This window comes from Camelus dromedarius, chromosome 9, assembly GCF_036321535.1.
Source record: "Camelus dromedarius isolate mCamDro1 chromosome 9, mCamDro1.pat, whole genome shotgun sequence".
NCBI lineage: Eukaryota > Metazoa > Chordata > Mammalia > Artiodactyla > Camelidae > Camelus > Camelus dromedarius.
Window position 1 is genome coordinate 19,152,355 of NC_087444.1, and position 12,397 is coordinate 19,164,751.

General features: G+C 35.3%; 1 protein-coding gene across 1 annotated transcript in view; it reads right to left on the reverse strand.

Annotated features, from left to right (window-relative positions):
- The window catches only part of DENND2C (DENN domain containing 2C), a 69,489-nt gene that overhangs the window by 56,256 nt on the left and 836 nt on the right, over positions 1–12,397 (reverse strand). The gene's annotated exons all lie outside the window — the stretch shown is intronic.

A 12,397-nucleotide genomic window follows, 5' to 3' on the forward strand; every position in this document is an offset into this window, starting at 1 on the left:
AATCAAAACAATAGGAGTCAAATACTTCCCTATTCTCAAGAGAAGTGCAAGGCTTTTAAAGTGAGGTGGCCAAAATCTGGCTCTGCTGACATCAGCTCATTTCCCTTGTCAAGACTACATGAGAAGAACTTCATTTCCTTAATTGTAAGGATTACAAGGGACAATAGAGAGGACTTCTTTAAAGAAAGTAGGTGGTGTACGTTTCTCTGCCTCCTAAGGGAAAAGGGAGAGACACTTCCTGCCCACCTCAAGCCAAGGAACTGAAACTTCAAGATAACCACTTAGAGTGCTTAACATATCTCCTGAAGTAGGAGGAACAAGGGTCTGGTATCAACTCCTCGGTTAGGGGGGAAAAGAGCTGGCTCAGAGCTAAATTTTGAAGACTGCTTAGGTACAACAGTCAAGTAATGTTTCATCAGAAGAGGAAGTGTTATAAAATGTTACAATGTGGAAAATTACATATAAAATTAACTTCAACATCATGATACTTTAGAATTTCATTAGATTAATGCAATGTTAGTAACTATCCACATAATTAAATGAAGAGTATCTTTTCTTTTTTTACTGAGGTATAATTGACATATAACATATTTTAGTTTTAGGTATATAACATAATGATTCAATATACGTATACATTACAAAATGATCACATAAGTCTAGTTAACATACATCAACATACACAGTTAGAGAATTAAATTTTTTTTTCTTGCGATGAGGGCTTTTAAGATTTACTCCCTTAGCAGCTTTCAAATATGCAGTTTGGTATTATTAACTATAGTCACCAGGCTGTACATTACCTCCTCAACATTTATGTATTTTACAGCTGTAAGTCTGTATGTACCTTTGACCCCTCTACCCATTCTGCCCACCACTCCCACCATCCCTGTCTCTGGCAACCACTAATCTGATCTGCATCTATGAGCTTGGAGTTTTGCTTATTTGTTTAGATTCCACATATAAGTGAGATCATGCAGTCTTTGTCTTTCTCTGTCTGACTTATTTCACTTAGCATAATGCCTCAAGGCCCACCTATGTTGCAAATGGCAGCATTTCATCCTTTGTATGGATAAGTAATATTCCATTGTGTGTGTGTGTGTGTGTGTGTGTGTGTGTGTGTATATGCTGTATATATATGTATATGTATATATATGCTGTATCTTTTTTATCCATTCACCTATTGATGAACACTTTTGGTTGCTCCCATATATTGGCTATTGTAAATAAGGCTGCAATGAACATGGGGGAGCAGATATCTTTTCAAATTAGTGTTTTCATTTTCTTCAGAAAAATACTCAGAAGTGCAACTGCTAGATCATATGTGCTTTTATTTTTAATTTTTTGAGGAATCTACATACTGCGCCAGCATTTTCCACAGTGGTGCACCAGTTACACTCTCATCAACAGTGCACAAGGGTTTCCTTCATTCCACATCCTCACCAACACCTGTTATTTCTTGTCTTTTTGATAACAGCCATTCTAACGTGTGAGGGGATATCTCATTATGGTTTTGATTTCTATTTCCCTGATGATTAGTGATATTAAGCATCTTTTTATGTGTCTGTTGGCCATCTGTATATCTTCTAAATGAAGTTTTATCTTAATCTTTTTGATCTTAAAAAAAAAACTCTCTAAAGAAATAACTGTCCCAAATTAGAACTTCGTAAATACTTCAAATAACTTTAAAATAACCTACTTTCTAAATCATAAACTCAGACTTGACTAAGTTCTTAGCAAGACACTGGAAAATAAAAGCAGCAAAATTCTTACTTCCTAGAATGTTCAAAGGTTGAAAAAATTTTCCAGAAACTAAAAAGAAGCCATTTTTCCAAAGTTTTAGAAGTAATACTACTTTTTAGAAATTTTGAAAATATAGAAAACAGGGAAAAAATATAAGCCAACAACATTCAGCATAATCAGTTACATTTTGGCATATTTCCTTCCTGTCTTATTTCATAAGCATATTTTTATATAGTTGCAATTATAGTATATATGTAATTGTATCCTGCTTTTCTTTTTAGCATTATATAAAAAGATGTACTTATCAAGGTTTAAAACTGAGACATAACAGGCTCTCTTAAAAACATACATGCATATCCATTGTACGATGTAACTTCCTATTTCATATTAAAGCTTTTAAAAAAGCCAGAAGACATATTTCTCAAGTCCTCAAATCACATTCCCAAATTATACATCCATTGGATATTTTAGCTCACTTGACAATACAAAACCAACAAAAAGTAAAACTGCATTCACACAGTTATTAAACACATCTCCTTTCCCTCAAATTACCATTTAAAACACATGAAAGTACCAGGTCTTCAATATATTAACCCTCAGGCCCAATAATATCATTTAGAAACAATCAAAGTTATTACTAAGATCACAAATTATTACCAGCTCTTCCCCTCCTTTTCCTGAATAATTCAGCCAAAAGCCATGGGGTGGAACAGAGTGAAGTAGGCATCCACACCGTATCACAAATCCTTTATTACTTGATAATCACACTGGAGTTTAAGAATGACTTTTATGGAGCATCATGCTCTGTTGGAATTAAACTTTATAAACTCCCAAAACATGACTAATCCAAAACAGATCAGTTCTAGAACACTCTGGGTCAATCCTCTTCTATCATAGAAAGTCATGGAAGTAGATAAAAGATGGGACAAAACACCAGGAGTACGTGGAAACATGGAGGCCAAAAGAAGAGACCTTTCAAACAGAAAACAGTGGTCATAGTGACCTGTCAAAAATCAAATAAGGTAAAGATTTGAGTGTCTATTGGTCCTCAGGACCTGGGCGAGAGCAGGTTCAGTGGCATGGAGGAGGCTGAAGGAAGATCACAGTGAATGAGAAATGGATGGGAAAAAACAAATGGAAACAGCAACTGTAGACAACCCTTTCAAGGAGTTTATCCAGGTGGACAAGTGGACAGAGTGGTGGCCAGACAGGAACATGGGGTCCAGGAAAGCTTTTTATTATTTTTTAAGATAGAAAATAACTAAGCTTGTTTAAAACACTAGTGGAAAGGAGTCAGTAGAAAAGAGAAGAATCAAGGCTAGAAAGTAAACCCCAAGAGGGAGAGCAGGCATGAGCCTCCAACTGGAACTGGAGGGATTAGCACTTGACAGAAAGAGGGACAGCTCTTCCATCAGAACAGAAGGTAATGAGAAAAGAAAGATAAGGATGCAGGTACATTTGTAGATTTGGGGGCTGTACACTGATTAGCTTCCCCTGTAATGGCTTCTATTTTCTCTTTGAAATAATATGTGCAATTATTTGCTGACGGTTAAGTGAGAGAGAGAAAAGCCAAAGATTTAAGAAGAGTAAACAATGTTTAAAACAGGCATTGTGGAGAAAAAAGAAGCAAGAATACATACGTTACATACATAAACATAAATAAGCAGAGAGTTTTAAAAAGGCATAGAATTAGGGACTAAACCTTTGAGACATTAATCATGATTAGGAACCGCAGATGAAAAGAAAAGGGAGAATCAGATAGAGAGTTTATGAGGAGAAACCGGGTTCGAGGGAAGCAAAAAACACAAGGAAAGTAGGCACACGTAATATCAACAGGGAAGGAGACAGAGCGAGCAATCATAATTGTTTTGGGGAGAAATGGAGAATCAAAGAGGGATCGTCCAAGGGCAGTAACAGCAGAAGTATATGTTGGTATGGTTTTACAGAACACACACACACGAACACACACACACACACACACACACACACACACACACAATCCCTAAGGTTCTTGAGTCTGCTTAGTGGGAGAGAAGAATTGCCTGATGAATCAAACCCTCTTTCTCCTGCACTGTAGGCCAGTGTTTCACCAACTCTTCTGACCACAATCCATGGTAAGGAACACATTTAATTCACAATACACACACAACTGAAACAAAAGTTTCACAAAACAATAATTAACCTTACTACATATAATAAAGTAAAACATAAAGTTAACATCAAGTATTATTTTATCATTACTTACATTTAAAATTCCAAAATTAATACATGATATAAGTATTAAAGTTAGAAAAGAGTCAGTGTAATGCAATGGGTGACCTTTCCTGTTCATAATTAATTCCAGTCTGGAAAACACAAGGACAATGCTATGTACTTATCGGGTTCACTATAGAGTCTTGTGTTCTTTTGCTTTAAATTGGGTCAGGGTTGAAAACCCTACTTGAAACAATAAGCTGTTGTGAATGGCAAATATAGTACTACACTCATTCTATTCAGTAATGGGAATTCTTTGGTCTTAATACAAAATGATGATTAGCAATGTCATGTAATCACTTCAGAGTAAATTAAGAACTAAGCTGTAAGAATTTTCTTCTTGGAATACACACTGAACTCAATTATTGATGCAGAGCAAATGGATCTTTTAGCCAAATGTTTTTCTTTAATGTTTCAGATTTCCCCTCAGGAAAATAATAACTAAAAGTTTGCAGAGAGATGAGATTTTACAGTATCTCTACATTTTACTTTGTTCAAATTTTCTTCAATAACAATGCTTTCTTCCAGATGCAGCAACGATGTTTGAAAGATACAGTGCCTAGAGTGAAAGGTAATAACCTGACATAACAATGTCATTTGGACCTTAGACATACAGCTTAAAATTTAGTTCACTAGGTCATCAAAAACATCAGTTACATATACAAATTTTGTTATTCAAAAACACTGGAAAACACCTGCCAAATGAGGATGCCTTTCAATTAGAAAAATTCTAGATTCATACAATCTGCTTAGCTCCTTATCTCTTAACAATTGTCAAACTCTACTGTGACATAGTAAATAGGTATAATTAGCTATGAATAAAATATTTTTAAAACTTGGCTACTTAGAAAGTCTCCTTTATAATCATTAATAACTTGTAATGTTTTTCAATACATCCAAGAGATTCAGAGGGTTTTCAAGACATACCAAAGCTTTGTGATACACAAAACAGTGATTCCAAAGAGCATTCAAAGCCCTTAAAACAAATGGGACAGAAAGAGAACCCATACTGACCTGCTGGGCAGAGTGCTCACTCGTGCCCAGCCCACTGCTTCCGCTGGAGGGGAAGCTTCAAGGAAACCAGTGGTCCTACTGCCCAGGATGCTCAGAAGAAAGCAGGAGGATGCCTGCACTGTCAGTTGTGTTGCTTTGACTATTGTTTGTCTCCGTCTCTCTTTTGGTCTTTATCACTCTCTTTCCTTCCTTCCTTGTCCTTGAGTGTTCAAAGGGTGATTTGAAGGAATACTCAATAAAACGTAAGTGTAAACTTTTAGTGAAAAAAAAAGCACTGTTATCAGTCGCTTCAATGTTTAAAATAACTCCTCTATGTTTTCTAAACATATTTGCTATTTGCTTACTTACAACTATTTCAAATTTTTTCCCAGTTTAACTTATGAGGAACAACAATTCAATTTTAAAATTCTATAAATATGCCCACACAGTTGGGGTCAAATTTAAACAACACAGGAAAACCCTCCTTATTAATTACCTTGCCACCATTTGTGACAAACTAAAAGCACAGTGCAACTTATAATACCAGTGATCCCATCAATTTGGACTGTAAAAATCTACACCAAACTGTAGCCACCTCATAAGCATTACTGAAATGTCCCATAATGATACAGAATAGAGGTATGTCAACATTAAGAAGTGCAATTTTTAATTTTCCACTGACAAATCACCAAACATCATAAATGTAACATACATGCATTCTAGACAAATACTTTTTTCAAGAAATATTTAACCATTTTTCTCTTATGCCACTAATATGCAATTAAATAAAACAATAACGAATCTTTCCCAGTAACGGTCTTTAAATTAAAAGGAAACTGAGATAATTTCATGTTCTTTTCTTTCTTTGAAAATATTTTCAAAGGTTTATTGAAAAGTCCTGCGTGATGTTTAAGAATCTTTTCAATTTTAAAGATTTTTAACTTTCATTTGTAACATTAACACAAATATGTGCAGTCTGTCATTTTAGTCAGGCTTTCAGCATTTGACAAACTCATTTTTTAAATAATATTCATTAAACTCTTATACTGTTTCTCAAGTCACTATTTCCTCAACAGTTTTGTACTTCCATATGCCACTACTGAACATGCCTCTGTATTTTTTTTTTTTACTTCATGGTTTCTTCTCCTGATAATTAAACAATACATTTTAAGGGCAAATTGATCTAGTTTGCTTTTAAATAACAATTATCATTGAACGGTTAAAAATATCACAGTTGAAGAATGCATTTAAAGTTCAAAAATAAAACCTGGTTAGATAGTGTCTCATCATTTATACCAACAGCAGAGAAAATTCTGATGCATTCTGCTTGACCCTGAATTATGGTAATATAAATTAACTGTGCAATGACAACCACCCAATTACCATCATCATTAAATTGACCATCACCCTAATTCACATAATGTTGCTCTTTTGTTCCATGTTACCCCTTACAGTTTAAGCAGGGACCAGGGAAAAGGTGATTTGCAGTAAATACTGTTGTAGAGCAGGCTGTGTCATTTCCTCCCAGCAGGCCCTATTATCATCAGCCTTAATAGACTCTTATTTAATCAGAGTATCAAAGAATACAGATAAATATTAAAATACAAAATTATGCTTCATATTGCTAAGTAACCAATTTAAAAATATCCTAGACAGCTGGAGTTTTTTGGTTTTTCACTTGAATGGAAGAAAGAGAAAGAAAGAAAAAAAGCATACCCCTTTTAAGTAGCACCAAGAATAACACACATACACACACACACACACACACACACACACACACACAAATACATACACCCAATTGGTCCTAAATTTTAACATCCACACAGAAAAAAATCCACAAAGCTATTTCTATGAATTCAAACTTCAAAGTAAAACTAGTAATTGTCTTCCACGTCCTCTGCTGTAAACATTTATCACTGCTAATGAAAACCAGGAAAGTCAGAAAGTTAAAGAAGGAGCACAAATAATGACCCATAACTAATATAAACAGGTTAACACTGCCTGAACTGAATGTTTAGAATTATATTTACAGGTTGCTAACCAAGAATCTAAGATTTATAAGCAAAAAAAAAAAAATCTTAAATTTCCTCCCCAAAAACAGCAGATGCAAGAGAAACATCTGGGATGGCTAGATATGAAAACATCAGTCCTTTACATTTTCTTCTCTTATCTCACCATTATTTAATCTTTCAGTGCAATAATTGGCTATAATGCCCTTGAAGCAGAGAGGAAAAAAACTTCATGTTTTCTTTCCCTTAGGAAAGACAAAAAGGAAAAAGACAAAAGATTCCATCCTGCCCAACCCTCTGGGAAACCAGTACAGAACTCTCCTTCCAGGTTTGGTCTTTCATTCCACCAGCTTTCAATGCCCCCACTTTCACTGAGGCAAAAAGAGTTTTTACTGGTTCAGTAAGGAGTATTGAATGTTAGAAAATATTTTCAAACATATTTTTGATTCTGACATTGTACAAGGTAATCTATTTCTCTGTATCTCAGCTTCCAAATCAATGAAGGGAGTGTTTTCCAATTATTCTATTTAAGAAATAAAGGATGAATGAAAATTTCTCAGATGTTTTAAGAAATACACTGGAATTTAAAAGCAGGAGGTATAACTTTGAAGAATCATTTTTTAAAAACTCAACTTACAAATCTAAGTACTTCAAAGAATACCTCTTACAACAGGGTCAGCAAGACTATGGCCTACCTGTAGGCCAAATGTGACTCAACACCTGTTTTTGGCCTGTGAAGTTTTTACATTTTTTAAATGGTTGAAAAAAAAAATAAAAAAAGTATACTACTTCATGACATGTGAAAATGATATGAAATCCAAATTTTACTGTCTGTAAATAAATTTTAATTTGAACTCTGTCCACGCTCATTCATTTAAGTATCTGGCAGAACTGGGTAGCTGTGACAGAGGCTGCATGGCCCACAGTCTAAAATATTTACTATCTAGCCCTTCACGGAAAAAGTCTGCCACTCCCTACCTTAGAAACTATACACCTATTCTAACGATACTACCAATTAGGAAACTATTTTTGAAATTCCTTTTTCGAAAATGCCTTCCAAGCCATAGCACATTCTTTTGATTCTCCTCAGTGGTGACAAACCTTCATTCTTTGAAGATGAGTATGAATTCTGGAAACGGCTAAGCCATTTGGAGCCAAGATTGAATAAGTTGTTTATCAAGATGAATCAACAAGCAAACGTTTGTGGATAATCTAAGTTTATGGGAGGCAAAGATTTCTCTTTTAAAAAAAGCACCATCTCTGACTTCCCAAGAGCAAACAACAGCTAACGACCAAGTGAGGGGAGAGTCAGATGCGTTCATAGCTTTGATCCAAGGTAAAAAGGCTCTGCAGACTGTCCCTGACTTAGTAGGGCTCCGCCTAAAATTTTCTGACTTCATAATGGTACCATAACTAGTATGCATTCAGCAGAAACCACATTTTGAATTTTGAATTTTCATCTTTTCCTGGGCTCGTGATACACAGTATGATACTGGTCATGCTGGGCAGTGGCAGGAGCGGCAGCTCCCAGTCAGCCAGGATCATGAGGGTAAAAAACCGATACACTCCCGACCATTCCATACCCATACAACCATTCTGTTCTCTACGTTTAGTACAGTATTCAATAAACTACATGAGATAATCCACCACATTATAAAACAGGCTTTGTGTTAGATGGTTCTGCTTAACTGCAGACTGATGTAAGTGTTCTGAGCACATGTAAGGTGGCTCAGCTAAACTATGATGTTTCGTAGGTTAAATATATTAAATGAATTTTTGACTTAAGATATTTTCACCTTATGATGGGTTTATCAGGACACAACCCCATGGTAAGTTAAGGAAGATCTGATAAAAGCCCATTTTATAATAAAGTGCTGAATATATCACATAACTGATTGAATACTGCACTGAAAGTGAAAAACAGAGTGGTTGTATGGGGACAAAATGGTTTTAAGTATATTGGCTGTTTACCCTTGTGACTGTGTGGCTGACTGGGAGCTGTGGCTGCTGCCAATGCCCAGCGTCAGGAGAGAGTACTGCATCGTATACTGCTAGCCCCGGAAAAGATCAAAATTCCAAGTACAGTTTCTACTGAATGTGCATCACTTTTGCATCATCCTAAAGTTGAAATATTAGAAGTGGAACCATCTTAAGTTGAATACCATCTATATAAGCATGGAACTAGAAAGTATAAAGGAGGAAAAATAATTCTGTAATAAAGCCAGAAGATCTACTTTCTTGGTTGGCTGTGAATTTGCTATTAAGTTTTGTTTTTTTTTTTTTTTTTGCAAAGAGGTACTCCAACAATAGTTCGGGCAATACACTTTGGGAATAAATGAGTGACTGCCAAGTGAAATCTTAAAAGAACAGGATTCATTTGGATGTAAAAGTGGTTTAATCTTCAATTAAGCCCTTTTAATTGCTTTATAATCACAATTAATAAGAAAATTAACATAAAAATCCCTTCCATTCATACAAAGCAAATCATTTATCCTTGGCCCTCTTGTCTTCTAATTCCTCGTGTAATCCCCGAGCAATTTCATCTGCTTTTATTTACGGCTTCAATTCCCACTTACTGGCTAACTCCACAATCTGAATCCCCAACCTCAGCCTCCCTTCTGGGCTCTGGATCCTCTCTTGACATCTCCATCTCCATCGCCACTTCAAACTCACTGTGTTCAAAATTGAATTAATTATCTTCCTCTCACATTAAAAATTAAATCAAGTTCCTCTATCCAGTTTCTCAAGCTAAGAAACTAAGTTTTTACTCTTCTGTTCACCTTCAAAGCCAATCACTTTTTAAGCCCTGTAAATTCTACATCTTTATCATCTGTCCTCTCCTCTTCATCTCTATTACTATTTTCCTATTCTAGGCCCTTATCGTCTCTCATCTAGGCTATTTCAACAGCAACAGCCTTCTAACTTATCTCTCTCCCTTTTGCCTTTCTCCATCCAATCCAGCCTCCACACCCTACCACCACTGTGTTATCTTTCCTAATTAGTCCTTCACTGGTTCTCATTGTCTTTAGAATCAAGTCCAAAGTCCTCAACACAATACAAAGGCTCTTCACCACATGCCACCACAGACTTCTTTTTCCTTCTTCTGAGTTATAACTTTTCACTTGCCTAAATTTGTATGTTGTTTTATAACATATCCTATACTTCAAAGTATTAAAACTACCTTTAACACCATATTCTATAGTGTAAAGATTTTGCCAAACCGGACAAATCTTCATTATTTCAAATGAAAGGCACTGAAACCCCATACTTATCTAATTTCTAGAAATTTCAGTAATTCTAATTCTTTTTCCAGCTTATTTCCCAGCACCATCTCCTTAGGCCAACCCTTCATCTCTATACACTCTGACTTTTAGAGACAATGTGGACTGTAACACATTCCTCAAACTACCATATACTTTCACATAATATTCCTGGTTTTCATCCTTATCTTCTGTTCCCTTCCCCAACTCAGCAAATTCCTACTCAACCTTCAAAGCTAAATTCAAATGTGGTATCTTTGCTCTAATCCTCCTCCCCAACATATATAGAATTGTTTCCCCTTATCAATGTCCCCATTACACTCTACAACTGTTATAACTCTTACCACACTGAAATTGTAGGGACTTATTTACATGTCTGGTTATAAGCGTCTTGAAGGCAGGGAAGCATTTTCTTTTCTTGAATCTAACATTTAACTTATGGTCTGAGAACAAACATTTTAAACTTCTTGAAAAACAGTCATCTCTTGTATTATTAAGATAACACCATAATTGTAGTAAGTGAGTGACTGAGAGCTTAGAAACAAAAAGAATCCCACGTCATTCACCAGGAAAAAAAAAGTATCCTATATATAAAGTATAATTAAATTGTAGCTTGGACATGCCTTCATCTACACCTTGCAATACCAGTTTCTTTCTCTCTTTCTTTCCTTCTTTTTGAAGAAGTTCTTTACAGAACTCTCTTTTAAATACTTGTTGGATTTCATTTGTATCTCACTCACAGAATTTGAAACTCAGAATAGTAAGATCAGGATTTCTGGAGCTCAACTGTCTGGTTTGACTCCTACCTAGCTCTGTTACCTAGGCTGTTTGACATGGGAAAGTTATTCAACCCTTCTATGTCTCTCAATGAGGAGATCATAATAACACCTCTCAAGGCGTTGTTGTAAGGATTAAATAAGCATGTAAAGAATGTAGAACACTGCCTGGCTCGGAGTAGGTCCCAATAAATGTTGGTTGATGTTATTGTTATCATCAGTTTTAAAAACAGCTTTCTCTGTACTTACGTTAGCCCACTTGGTAATCTCCTAGGTGCAAGGGATTATAGCCTGCCCAGACATATACAATATAAAGGCTAAAACTGTACCCTGGAATATAATAGGTGCTCAGTAAAAAAATGTGACTATAAGGCTTCAGTCTTCCAAGATCAACAAATCATAAATGACTGCAAAATCTATATATGGAGTACATGTTTGAACTTGGTGTTTCAGAACACCTATCTTGCACTGAATTGCTGAAGCATGTAAAACTGTTAAAGCAACACAAAAATTACATTCACCAGGAACTGTCCCTCTACTCCTCCATTTAATTTGATCTTGGTATCCAGTGGTCTAAAATTCTTGTTTGTAATGTAAGACTCACTACAGATCATTTAAAATATACTTTCCAGCTTTAAAAAAAATACCTATTGTCAGGAAAAATTAATATTCTTCCCTGCATTAAAAAAAAAATCTATCACCACATTCAACAGAAAAAAAAAAAAAAAGGAAAAGAAAAGCCAAGAGACACAATTACTACATTTCCTGGTTTCTGCCTGGGAAACTACTTCAGAACACGCCTATAAGTAACCCTAGTCAAAGTCTGCTGGTTACAAACTGCTATTACTTTTTAAAATTTCCCGTTTCCCCCCAAAACTCCTCACACACTCACACCCACAGAAAAGAATGCAAATGTCTATAACCAAGGCTGTACCCCCAAAAAAGTAGTTTAATATTAATTTCATTTTGGAGGACTTAAATCTTACAAAAGCAAATGAAAGTCTTCATTTGAATCAATACTCCCAGCTTATTTTACCAGGTAACTTCAACTATTTACATAAAGCAAAGACAGAGATTGACGGCTACCAAACTTCTTGGAAAATGATTCAGTAACAGCGTATAGATAATACGTGCTACTCTAGAAAAATTCATTAATCAGTTGAAAACGCACCACACTTTAAACAACGGTGATTTGTAGAAAATGAGCTTAAACAACTTATTTACGCAGTAAACAGAGATATAGAACTTTAAAACACTGTAAGTGAATCACTAGCTTTAGGGTAAAGGTTTACAGAGTGCCTACTACGCGCCTGGCACTTAGTAGCTGTTTTACAGGAAATGCAATACCTAACATTTATAGAATACTCTC